This window comes from Neltuma alba, unplaced genomic scaffold (genome assembly GCF_004799145.2).
Source record: "Neltuma alba isolate B1F8T4 unplaced genomic scaffold, ASM479914v2 tig00010374_pilon, whole genome shotgun sequence".
Lineage (NCBI taxonomy): Eukaryota > Viridiplantae > Streptophyta > Magnoliopsida > Fabales > Fabaceae > Neltuma > Neltuma alba.
This window is the reverse complement of record NW_021635279.1, coordinates 250980-263609: the sequence shown is the minus strand read 5'-3', so window position 1 is coordinate 263609 and position 12630 is coordinate 250980. Positions and strand designations below refer to the sequence as shown.

The 12630-nt window shown below is 33.2% G+C and overlaps 2 pseudogenes; both read left to right on the top strand.

Moving 5' to 3' along the window:
* Positions 1 to 4586: 4586 nt before the first annotated feature.
* On the top strand, positions 4587 to 5837 carry LOC114756148 (basic 7S globulin-like; annotated as a pseudogene).
* Positions 5838 to 10080: 4243 nt separating this feature from the next.
* LOC114756162 (gamma conglutin 1-like) lies at positions 10081 to 11417 on the top strand (annotated as a pseudogene).
* Positions 11418 to 12630: the final 1213 nt, after the last annotated feature.

Genomic DNA, 12630 nt, shown 5'->3' with positions numbered 1-12630 from the left:
AAATTATAACAAGTTGACTGCATGCTGTGGGGTCAAGTGTTTGCACTTTCATGCGAATCTATTTTTCTTAGTTATAGGTTGAATAATTGGAAGAAACAGATCATCGGAGTTAAACGTATACAAATTTTTATGGGTCAGTCACATAAGAAAACAAGTATCACATTTGTCAAAAGAAATTTCTATACGTCAACTCTTCCAATCACACTTATTGTTCAATAGTGTAGTTTCTCATAAAATTTAGGTACTATTACTTCCTCTTCTTAATATAAGAGTTAGTTAAAGATTCAATTTAGTTTTAAATATGAGGTCCTAATCCACTTTATCTTCAATATTCATCCATTTTGCCCTAAAATAATCTCTATATGATGATTGCACTTGTTGAAGAAGTTAGTGTCAATGAGTAATCAAAATGCATCTGACTAGAAATTAACATATTAAATGACTAATACTTGAAAGATTGGAGTGGATGAGTTAATTTTCGGAAACTAAATTGTAATTGAATCAAAATTATAAGGATTAAATAATTTATTTTTTCTTATATTAATATTGATGATTTGAAATTAATTTAAAACGATAGGAAAGAAAGGAATTAATAAGATCCATATCTTCAAAATAAATATAATTCAAATGACATTAATATCCTTAAGCTTCAATTAGTGCAATCTCATGGAGCAAAACCCAAAGTATTATTGCATGCACTGAATTTATTTATTTATGGATGAACTATACACTTAGTTCTTTAAGTTCGCATCAAGTTTTAGCATTTGTCTCTTAAGTTCATAAATCGTTTTTTTTTTTTTTTGGTGATGAACTAGGGTATCCATATTACCACAATAGTAGTGACCAATTTCTTCACACCATAAACTTCTCAAAGAGGCTTTAATTATTCCCTTAATTTTAACATCGTTAATTTTATTTAACAAAAAATGTTGAATTTGTAATTAAATATTGACAATGCATGCTTATAATCATTTTTACAATATGAGATTAAAATAAATATAGGATGTTTATTTTAATTTTAAAATATAAAATTAATTGTATTAAATAATTAAAATAAAAATAAACTTATTGAGTACAAGTTTATTATTATTTTAAAATAATAAAAATGGCTATATAAGCTTAATTTTTCACTACTTAATTGTACAGTTATAAATTAAATTTACAAAGTAAGTATTTTTCGTTAAACGAGTTTAATGATGTTAAGATTAAGAAACTGAAGATATATTTTATAAAGTCACGAAACTAAACTAAAATTTAAAATAAATTTAAAGGATGGAATGAACATTAAATTTTTATTTTTGATATTTTTAAATTGTCAAAATTATGTAATTATAATAGGGAAAGCAAGGATATTGACAGCTCAAATCCACCAGATCAGGTTCTAAACCCTTCAACGCTCCACCTTCTATATATTATAGCCTTAGAGATAATGTATCCAATAAGTATTATATGTAGTAATGTATTATAATAAAATAATTAAATTAAATTAATCACATTAGCCACAAAACCATTGGATTGTGTGTCTCATGATGTAAATAATGCCTTTCAAATGCATGTGAGTTCAAACTTCCAATACAATATGCACAAATCTTTATTCGATCTCCTATGCTATTTTCAAGCACTCAAGCTACTTTTTGTTGGCTTTAAACTTAAAATAGAAGGAGCAATTTATAATATTCACACACACACGTGTGTGTGTGTGTGTGTGTGTGTTAGCACAATAATAATGTGTGTCTAATCCTATATCATGTGATTTAATTATTCCATAACTTTTACCAAAGGATACTTCCCATCTGCCATCTCATTTTTTGAATGTTCAAAATGAGAAAGTTTTGTCGGTATTCAATATTAAAGTACACAACTTGGGGGAAAAATATAATTTTTTTAACCTCAACTTGGAAAAAATAATTGAAAGATCGATATTTGCGAAAATTTATTTATTGATTTCCCATGGGAAGGAGATCTAGGGAAAGATATTGTTCCGCGAAGAACTATTATATATATATATATATATATATATATTTGTTTCTGGTAAAATGTATTATATCAATGCCACAAAAGGGAACACTGTACTTTAAAAATTGTTAATGTCTTATATATGGCAGGGTGGCAAATGAATTATTTTGCTATTAAATATATAATGATTAAAGTTTAGCTTTTGATAATTTATGCTTAATTATTTCTTTATTTATTCTGATTTGCCTATTCTGGGATATAAAGTATAAATAATTTGTTTCAATTCAGAGGTTTTTACTTTTTAGTGCTTCAATTCAAGGAGTTCATAAAAAAATTATTTGACTAATACTTGACTAATTTACTCATGTAATCAAAATTGACTACACATTACCCTTATAACATCGTTGAGTCTAAAAAATAAAAATAAAAAATTTTGTGGCTGCCACAATTTAAAATACGGGAGTATTTCACTCCCATAAAAGGAAATAGTTCCATATGATTATATGAACCCCCCAACCCAATAAAAACTTCTTCCCTTTCCAAACATATACTTCTTCTAATCCTATATATAATATACAAATAATTGAATATGTACGTAAAAAAATCAATTAAAATTGGTTAAAAATAATAAATGTATAAAAAATATATTTTACTTTCCAAAAATATCCTTTATGAGGAGAGAGGGGAAGGGAGCGAAATAATTAATACAGTGACATGTCATTATTAATAAGGAAAAATAGAAGAAATTGTTAAATTTTCAAACGTCATTATTTTAAGTGTATCTTATAAATAGGATCAAATTGTCCCCAACATTTTATCTTATATATGAGATGGAGAAAGTGCTGGATACTTTCCCACGTTTTCTCTCTTATCTGTTTTGGCTTCGCCCCTTTATGATTGTAAAGTGTGGCCTAAATTATGTCGATTTAGAATTTGAGATGGACTCTAGCAGAAATTAAACATAATATAATGTTCACGATAATTAGTTAAGCACGAACAAAGTTAATAATTACGATTCCCCCGACAAATATGTTTTACAAGTTGTCTCACACACACACACACACATGTGTATGTATGATATAGATAATGAAAAGAATAATGATTTTATAAGTAATATTTGGATCTTAAATATATATATATATATATATATATATATATATATCAAGCTCAAGCTCCCTGCATGTTGTGAAGTCAAGCATTTGCACTTTGATGTATCTACGTTTCTTAGATATACGTTTGAATAATGGGAAGAAACAGAGTTGGAACTACAGTTAAATGCAAAAAGGTTTATATAAATGGCTATATCCAAATAGTGAAGTGTTTCAGTCTTTCAGATGGGCATGAGTTATGTTGATTTCTAAAGTGGGAAAGTTACATATATTAGATAAGAATAAAATTAAAAACTTATTAAATTTTAAGATTTTTATTTATTCCCATAAAACATGTTAATTAGAAATAGGTATTGGAGTTTTTCTTTTTAAATTAAAGAAGAAAAAAGGTAACCCTAGCTCTTTTCCTTGATGAAATTTAATTTACATTGTCATCTAGTGCTGCGATATTCAAAAGACACAACCTTTGCAGAAATTTTTTTCCCTCATATTATTATTATTATTGTTATTACACGTTTGGTTAAACCAATAAACCAGTAAACTACTATAGTATTATAGCAGCTGGCAAAAAAAATCTATAGTACAGCCAATGCGATCAAGAATTTCAGATCGTATTGAATTCTATACTAACTAATTTATAGATATTAAGGAAATCAATTAGTTAAGTTAGTTATTTGTAATAAATATACATTTTTCTCAAAAATACTTTTAATTGTCATGTGTATTACAACTACTTTTTGATGAATATGGACCTTTTAACATATGTAATCATCACAGTGACTACTTTGTAAAAATAAATAAATAAATACGAAAGATAAAGTAAATTGAAATTTTATATTTAATATCAAATTGAATATTTAACTAGTTTTTATATTAAGGGGTGCAAGTAGTATTATTTTTCTTTGAAAATTTGAAAGTGTCATCATTTTGAGCGTAAGAAAATGCACGACACTCTTGTCAGATCTATATGTCTATGACTGTGTATATATAATTAAATTATATTGTTTTAATTGCCAAAAAAATTATACTCCTCTAGTTCTTAATATAAAACCTATTTAACTAATTTGATTAGATTAAGAAAGTTAGGTAAATTAGTTAATTATAAGAAAAGTGACACATTTTTCCTAAAACACTATAATTATCTTTTTTAATACCCTCTCTCCCTCTTCTACTTGATTATGGTTGAGGGAGTATCCATATGAGTAATTTAGAGAAAATTGATAAATATGATAAATGAGTCTTATATTTAGAACTAAAACCAACTCAAAAATTAGGTTTTATATTAAGGACGGAGGAGTATTATTTTGATGGTGAGGTAAACTCCGATTGGTTCCCTAACCCATGAATCACATTGCTTAGATGGGTCCATTTTCAGCGCCTTATCATGTTATTATGATATACAGAAGAGGCAGCTCTTCTTCCAGAGTAGTACCAGCCATTTATTATTATAAATAGGGAATCCAGCTTCTTCCACGAGACGACTGAGCTTGCTTCCACAATCCCCATGGCTTCCACCTTTCAATGCCTTCTTCTTCTGCTAAATCTTCTTTCAGACCCAAAGCCCTCGTAATCCCAGTCACTAGAGATGACTCCGCTCTCCTCTATGTTACTCAAATCCATCAGAGAACCCCACTCGTTCCCGTCAAACTTGTCCTTGATCTCGGCGGCCAATTCGTGTGGGTCGATTGCAAACAGAATACACCTCCTCCACCTACCGCCCTGCACGCTGCAACTCCACCCAATGCCACCTTGCCGGCGCCGACATATGCAGCGAATGCTTTACGTCTCCCAGGCCAGGCTGCCACAACACCTGCATCCTATCGCCGGAAAACCCCCTTAATGGCGTCGCCACCACCGGCGACGTCGGCCAAGACGTTGTATCTGTCCGGTCCACTAACGGATTCAACCAGGGTCGAAAAGTCGCCGTTTCCAGCTTCATATTCTCATGTGCGCCCACTTCCTTACTAAGCAACAACCTCGCCGACGGTGTGTCCGGTGTGGCGGCTCTAGGTCGGACCAAAATAGCTTTTCCTTCTCAATTCGCTTCCGCTTTCAACTTTCCCAGAAAGTTCGCCATTTGCCTCGCTTCCCGTAAATCAAAAGGTGTTGTGTTCTTCGGAGACGGCCCTTACGTTTTTCGTCCGAACGTGAACGCCGCCGAATCTCTCACTTACACACCACTCATTCACAACCGACCAACCTCAGGTTTCGATTTCGAAAAACGACAGGCTTCGTCGGAGTACTTCATCGGAGTCGAATCCATCAAAGTCGACCAAAAAGTTGTGCAGATCAGGAAAAAATTACTGTCCATAAACAAGAAAGGCCTAGGTGGGACTAAGATAAGCACGTTGCACCCGTACACAGTTCTGGAGAAGTCGATCTACAAGGCGGTGACGAAGGCATTTCTTAAAGAAATGGCTGCTCGGAAAATCACCAGGGTGACTGACGTCGTGTCTCGCTTCGATTATTGTTTCAGTACGAAGAACATGGAGCGCGGCGGTGCCGACCATCGAACTTGTGCTTCAGAATAATGTGACTTGGCCCATTTTCGGAGCAAACTCCATGGAGCCGACGTGGACTGATGACAATGTTCTGTGTCTTGCCGTGGAGAACGTAGGCGACAACCCCAAGTCCTCAATTGTGATCGGAGGGCGTCAACTGGAGAACCATCTTTTGCAGTTCGATTTGGATTCTTCTAGGTTAGGGTTCAGCCCTTTGCTCTTTGGGAAGAGGACTACGTGTGCAAACTTCAATTTCAAGTCCGCCGCATGAGCCGCCCTTCGCCGCCGCCGCCGCTATCGCCGCCATCAGAATTTCAGACTTTGAACGAGACGTACCCATATGGATATGCATAAGATATATATCCTCGTTCTGACCAATTTAATTCTTCTCATAAGGTCATTTTGCCCCTTTTTTTAATATAAATGAAAGTAAGATGTCATTTTCTGTGATTGATTAATCAATGGGACACACCAGTTGTGTTTTAATTTACCATAAGTATGCTTGGCTGAGCTGAATAACAGTGTGTAATAGTGTGCGTTTGATTGGCGTGAGTTGAATAAAATTAAGTTGACTTATTTTTTGCTATTTCTCATTTAACATGAGATGAGACTTTTGACTTTGAGTGGTAAGATTATGTTTTATAAAAAGAGAGTATGCATCGTATGCTTAGCATTTATTGTGAGATCTAAATAACCGAAATATGTGATTTACGGAAGCTGTAAAAATTAGTTAAAATAATAAACAAAGAAAATAAATAAAATATCGTTTAAATTTTAAAATCCCAAATCAAGAATTCATACAAAGATGTGTTGTTATTTGCCTACCAAGCGTAGTCAATGACTACAAAAATAGAGGAAACAAGGCTTATTTAGAATTTTGAAATTTAAGTGGCATCTTTGTGAAATTTTCACTAATAAGTATATATGAAATATTGTTTCAAATTAAATATATTTTTATTTATAAATGGGTAAATAAAACAAAGTAATAATAAAAATATCAAAAAAATTAATTAAAAAATAAAATAGGTAAAAATATATTTAATAAATATATATTTTACCAACCAAATAAACCAAAACTAGAACTAAAATATTCTCTAAAACCTTGTAGCAACACCCTCATTATATTCCACATAGAAGAATCCTCATTGATTCATATGAATGCTTTATTACTTGCTTTTTTATGTTTTAAAATACCAATATGCTGATCAAATACGTTGAGAGCTTTCTCCACTCCTTTTTCCTTCTTTTTTTTTTTGAGTATGCGTTTGCTCTTTTTTTTTTTTTTTTGGCACCTTCCTCTCCGGCGAAGTCAGAAGACGTCCTCCGGCCTGGGGATCTTTGATTTTAGATGTAAGGGCTTTCTTTTCTTTTTATATAGTATTGGTCTTAAACTGAAACTTAAAGTAAACTTAGACAATTAAATATATAATTTAGTCATTGTATTGTGAAAATTCTGTCCTGACAGCGAAAGCACTCATTCTTTATTATAAGAAACAACTACTAAATTATATGGTTCAAAATATTAGTTAAAAATAATAAGTGTGTAAGATATATACTCCTCCGGTCCTAATTATAAGACCTAATTGACTTATTTGAGGAGATTAAGGAAGTAAGTTAAGTTGGTTATTTGTAATAAATAAGTGTTGTCATTCCTAAAATATCCTTGCTAATTAAGTATATTGGCTAAAACTATCATTATTAGAAGGATTATCTTGGAAAAAAATGCATAAATATAAGAGACAAAATGGATTGGGGTCTTATAATTAAGACCAAATAAAAAGTCAAATGGGGTCTTATAATAAGGACCGGAGGAGTACATATTTTTCTAATTATATGTATCCTTGTTTTTTTTTGGGGCACCTATATACTCTTATGTGTAAAAATAGTATATGAGAGATAATATGTAGAATTTTATTGCATAGAGATAACAAGTGGTATATGTTTAGTTGAGGTAAAAGTAGAAAGACTAATTTAAAATTTAGATAAAGACGATTTATTTTTATATTCAGGAAAACCACTATGAAAAAGATTGTTCTTATAAAAAGAAATGAAGAGTAGTGTATTGTATAGTGTAATATAGAAGATTAATTAAATTAAATTAAAATAGCCACAAAACTATTGGATAATGTGTCCCATGTAAATAATGCCATTCAAAACTTCAAATGCATGTGAGTTTGTACTTTCAATATATTGGTTAAATCTTTATTCCGTTTCCTATGCTGTCTTGAAGCATTCCAGCTACTTTTTGTCGACTTTAAACTTAAAAGAGAATGAGTAATTTATAATATTCACACACACACACACACACACACACAGAGTATTGAGCATAATAATCATGTGCATTGAATCCTACATCATATGATTTAATTATTCCATAACTTTCATCAAAGGATGTTTCCCATCTGCCCATCTCCCTTTTTTAAGGTTCAAAATGAGAAAGTTTTGTGGGCATTCAGTATTAAAGTGCACAACTTGGAAAAATAAATAATTTTTTTACCTCAACTTGGAAAAAGATAATTGAAATATAGGTATTTACGAAAATTTACTTATTGATTTCTCATGGGAAGGAAACCTATGGAAAGATATTGTCTCACGAAAAACTATTATATATATTTTTTCTGATAAAATTTATTATACCAATGTCACACAGGAACACTCTCCTTTAAAAATTGTTATTAATGTCTTATATATTATTCCTTCAGTCCTAAATATAAAACCCATTTGTAGTGTAATTTACACAAGAAAAGGGGTTTTCTATTTAAGACCAGAGGAGTATTTTATTATTAAATATGTAACGATCAAGTTTAAGTTTTGATAATTTATGTTCAACTATTTCTTTATTTGTTCATATTTGCCTATTTTGGGATATAAAGTATAAACAACTTGCTTCGATTAAAACTTTTTTAGTGCTTCAATTCAAAGCGTATATTAAAAAAAATTGTTTGACCATTATTTGACTAGTTTACCAATGTAATCAAAACTGACTATCCATTTTTTGCCAACCAAAATTGACTACACATTACTCTTATGACTACTTTGAGTCTAAAAATAAAAAATAAAAATCCATAATTTAATAACTACCGCAATTTAAAATATGGGAGTATCTTACCTCCGTAAAAGGAAATAGTTCCATATGAACCCCTGAAAAAAAAAAACTCCTTCCCCTCCCCAAAAATATATTTCTTCTAATTCTATATATAATACGTAAATAATCGAATTAATTATGTGGATAAAAAGGTCACTTAATACTGATTAAAAATAATAAATGTGTAAAAAAGTATATTTTACTTTCTGAAAATACTCTTTGTGGAGAGAGATAGAAGGCTGCTTATCATTATAGAGTGTTTTATTGTTACTCAGATTTTTATGAACTATGTTTTTAATTGCGGACTTCATAACAATTCTTCCTAAAAAAAATGCAAGCAGGTTTGCTTTGTTTTATTGGATTATGTGTATGCTTAATGTTCTATTGCCTATGATTAATTTTTTATGAGGATTAATACTATTTTTAGTCTTTAAAATTTGATTTTATTTTATTTTTGATTCATGAAATTTGAATCTATGTGGTTTTGTTCTTGACACTTCGTTCTGGGGCCAAATATATTGTTCTAGGTACCAAAATTTTTCGGCAGGTCAGAAAAAAATGATGCCAAAATTCAGGAGTGAAAACTACTATTTCAAATTTTATTGACCAAAATCAAAACAAGATCAATCTTTAGGAATTCAAGTTTATATTAACCATTGTTTATTTAAATATGACTCTTTTTATGAATATTTTTATGTAATTAGACAACACCCCCTTTTCCCTTTATTATAAGAAATAATGACTAAAATTATGCGGTTCAAAATGTTAATTAAAAGCAATAAATAAGTAAAATATATGCATATTTTTACTATTGTATTCTTATTTGCAAATAGAGCACATGAGAGAAGATGGTGAGTGGAAATTTATTGCAGAGAAATAATAAATAACATATATTTAATAGGATAAAAGCAAAATAACTAGTTTACAGTTTCACTCAAAAATAATTTGTTTGTTATTTTTAAAAACACCACTACGAGAGAGATTATTTTTCTAAAAAAAAATAGAGGGATTTTTTTTTTTGGTTAAACCACTGGTATCCGGGCAATTTGGACACTAAACTTACTTTGGCCGAGGCGTGGATGCATTGAAGAATCAAAAATCTTCCAATAAGTGTATTTTTAAAATTTGAACTTGTGTTTTTCTTTTCCATACTAACACTTTAACCGACCATTCATTCGTGAAGGGAGTACTGTTTTAGCTGCCAAAACATATGCGTATTAATGATGAGGTTAACTCCAACTGGTTCACTGGCCGTTGAGTCGCAGTGCTTGGATGGGCTCCATTTTCAGCACCTTATATCAGGCCAAAAAAAAAAAGGCACCTTATATGATTATGATATTCGAAAGAGGCAGGCCTTGTGGAGTACCGTATTATTATGAACAGAGTCCTGCTTCCACATGAGATGAATGAGCTTGCTTTCACCATCCACATGGCTTCCAGCTTTCAGTACCTCCTCCTCCTCCTCCTCCTCCTGCTCTTCTTCATTGCTCCTTCAGTCCTTCTTTTTCTGCTAAATCTTCTTTCAGACCCAAAGCCCTCGTAATACCGGTCACTAGAGATGACTCTGCTGTCCTGTACGTTGCTCAAATTCACCAGAGAACCCCACGCGTCCGCATCAAACTCATCCTCGATCTCGGCGGCCAATTCATGTGGGTTGATTGCAAGCAGAACTACACCTCCTCCACCTACCGCCCCGCACGCTGCAACTCCACCCAATGCCACCTCGCCGGCGCCGCCAGATGCAGTGAATGCTTTTCATCTCCCAGGCCAGGCTGCCACAACAACACCTGCAGCCTATCGCCGGAAAACACCGTTATGGGCATCGCCACCACTGGCGACGTCGGCCAAGACGTCGTATCTATCCGCTCTACCAACGGATTTAACCTAGGTCGAAAAGTCGCCGTTTCCAGCTTCATATTCTCATGTGCACCCACTTTCTTATTGAGAGGCCTCGCCGACGGTGTGTCAGGCATGGCGGCTCTCGGTCGAACCAAAATCGCCCTTCCTTCTCAATTCGCTTCGGCTTTCAACTTCCCCAGAAAATTCGCCATTTGCCTGGCGCCCAGTAAATCAAAAGGCGTTGTGTTCTTCGGAGACGGCCCTTACGTTTTTCGTCCGAACGTGAACGCCGCCGAATCTCTCACTTACACGCCACTCATTCACAACCGACCAACCTCAGGTTCCGAATTCGAGAAACGACAGGCTTCGTCGGAGTATTTCATCGGAGTCAAATCCATCAAAGTCGACCAAAAAGTTGTGCCTAAGATCCGGAAAAGATTGCTTTCCATAAACAAGAAAGGCTTAGGTGGGACTAAGATAAGTACAATACACCCATACACAGTTCTGGAGAAGTCGATCTACAAGGCGGTGACGAAGGCATTTCTCAAAGCAATGGCTGCTCGGAACATCACCAGGGTGACCGACGTCGTGTCTCGCTTCGATTATTGTTTCAGTAAGAAGAACATCGGAAGCACGCGGCTGGGCGCGGCCGTGCCGACCATCGAACTTGTGCTTCAGAATAATGTGACTTGGCCCATTTTCGGAGCGAACTCCATGGAGACGTTAGGGACCGACGACAATGTGCTGTGTCTTGCCGTAGAGAAGGCAGGCGACAACCCGACGACGGCTTCAATTGTGATCGGAGGATATCAGCTGGAGAACCATCTTCTGCAGTTCGATTTGGATTCTTCTAGATTAGGGTTCAGCCCTTTGCTCTTTGGGAAGAGGACTACGTGTGGAAACTTTAATTTCAAGTCCGCCGCATGAGCCGCCCCTCGCCACCGCCGCCACAATTTCAGCCTTTGAACGAGGCGCACGTGCATGGAACACACACACACATATTTATCTTTCCTCGTTCTTACCAATTTATTTCTTCTCATGAGGTCATTTTGTCCTTTTTTTTTTAAATGTGAAAATGAGATGAGATGTCATTTTCTGTAGTTGATCAATTGATGGGACCAGTTGCGTTTTATTTTAGCAGTATGCTTGGCTGAGCTGAATAACAAGTGTGTAACTTTGTGTGTTTGATTAATGTTTAACTGTTTCTCATTTAATATGGGATGAGATTTTTTTCAGTTGTAAAATTATGTTTTATGAATGAATTTAGCGCTTTGAAAGTGAAGGATGACAACAATTCTCTTCCATTTTTCCTCACTAAATTTTTCTTCCTCTTGTTGAGTATCATAGATTTCTTTTCAAAACATTCAGTCTCCAACTAAAGTTTGTATAAAGCGTAGACTTTGTTTGGTAAGAAGAGAACAGAGGGGAGAAAAGTTTTTAATAAATTCAGTTTAAATAAATTGGAGAAGTGGAGTTGTAAAATTTGAACAAAGAGAATATGTAAGATGAGAGATTAAGAAAAATGAATTAAAAAGTTTCTCCACTTCCTTTAAATGAAACTCATTAGAATTTCTTTCCCTTTCATTTCCCTCATACGGACTGTAAAGGTTTCTTATTGATCACTTGAAGGTCTCATATCCATCATAGGAAGATACTCCTCCGGTCCTTAATATATGACCAAATTCTTGAGTTGGTTTTGGTCCTAAATATAAGACCCATTCATCATATTTATCAGTTTTCTTTAAATTATCCAAATGAATACTCCCTCGACTATAATCAAGTAGAAGAGAGAGAGAGGAGGTATTAAGAAAGATGATTATGGTGTTTTAAGAAAAATGTGTCACTTTTCTTATAATTAACTAACTTATCTAACTTCCTTAATCCAATCAAATTAGTTAAATAAGTCTTATATTAAGGACTAGAAGAGTGTATAATAATAAATTTTGATTAATTGTTAACGTTAATAAACTTTTATTATATGTTTCATTATTTTTATCAGAAACCCTCAACACTATCACTACAAAAAAATTGACTTTCAGCGGCGACTTTTGTCGCCGCTGAAAGTACAAAAGTCGCCGCCGAAAGTTTTTTGCGGCGACAAGTCGCCGCTGAAAAGTTGCCGTAGCAGCCGTGGCTGAAA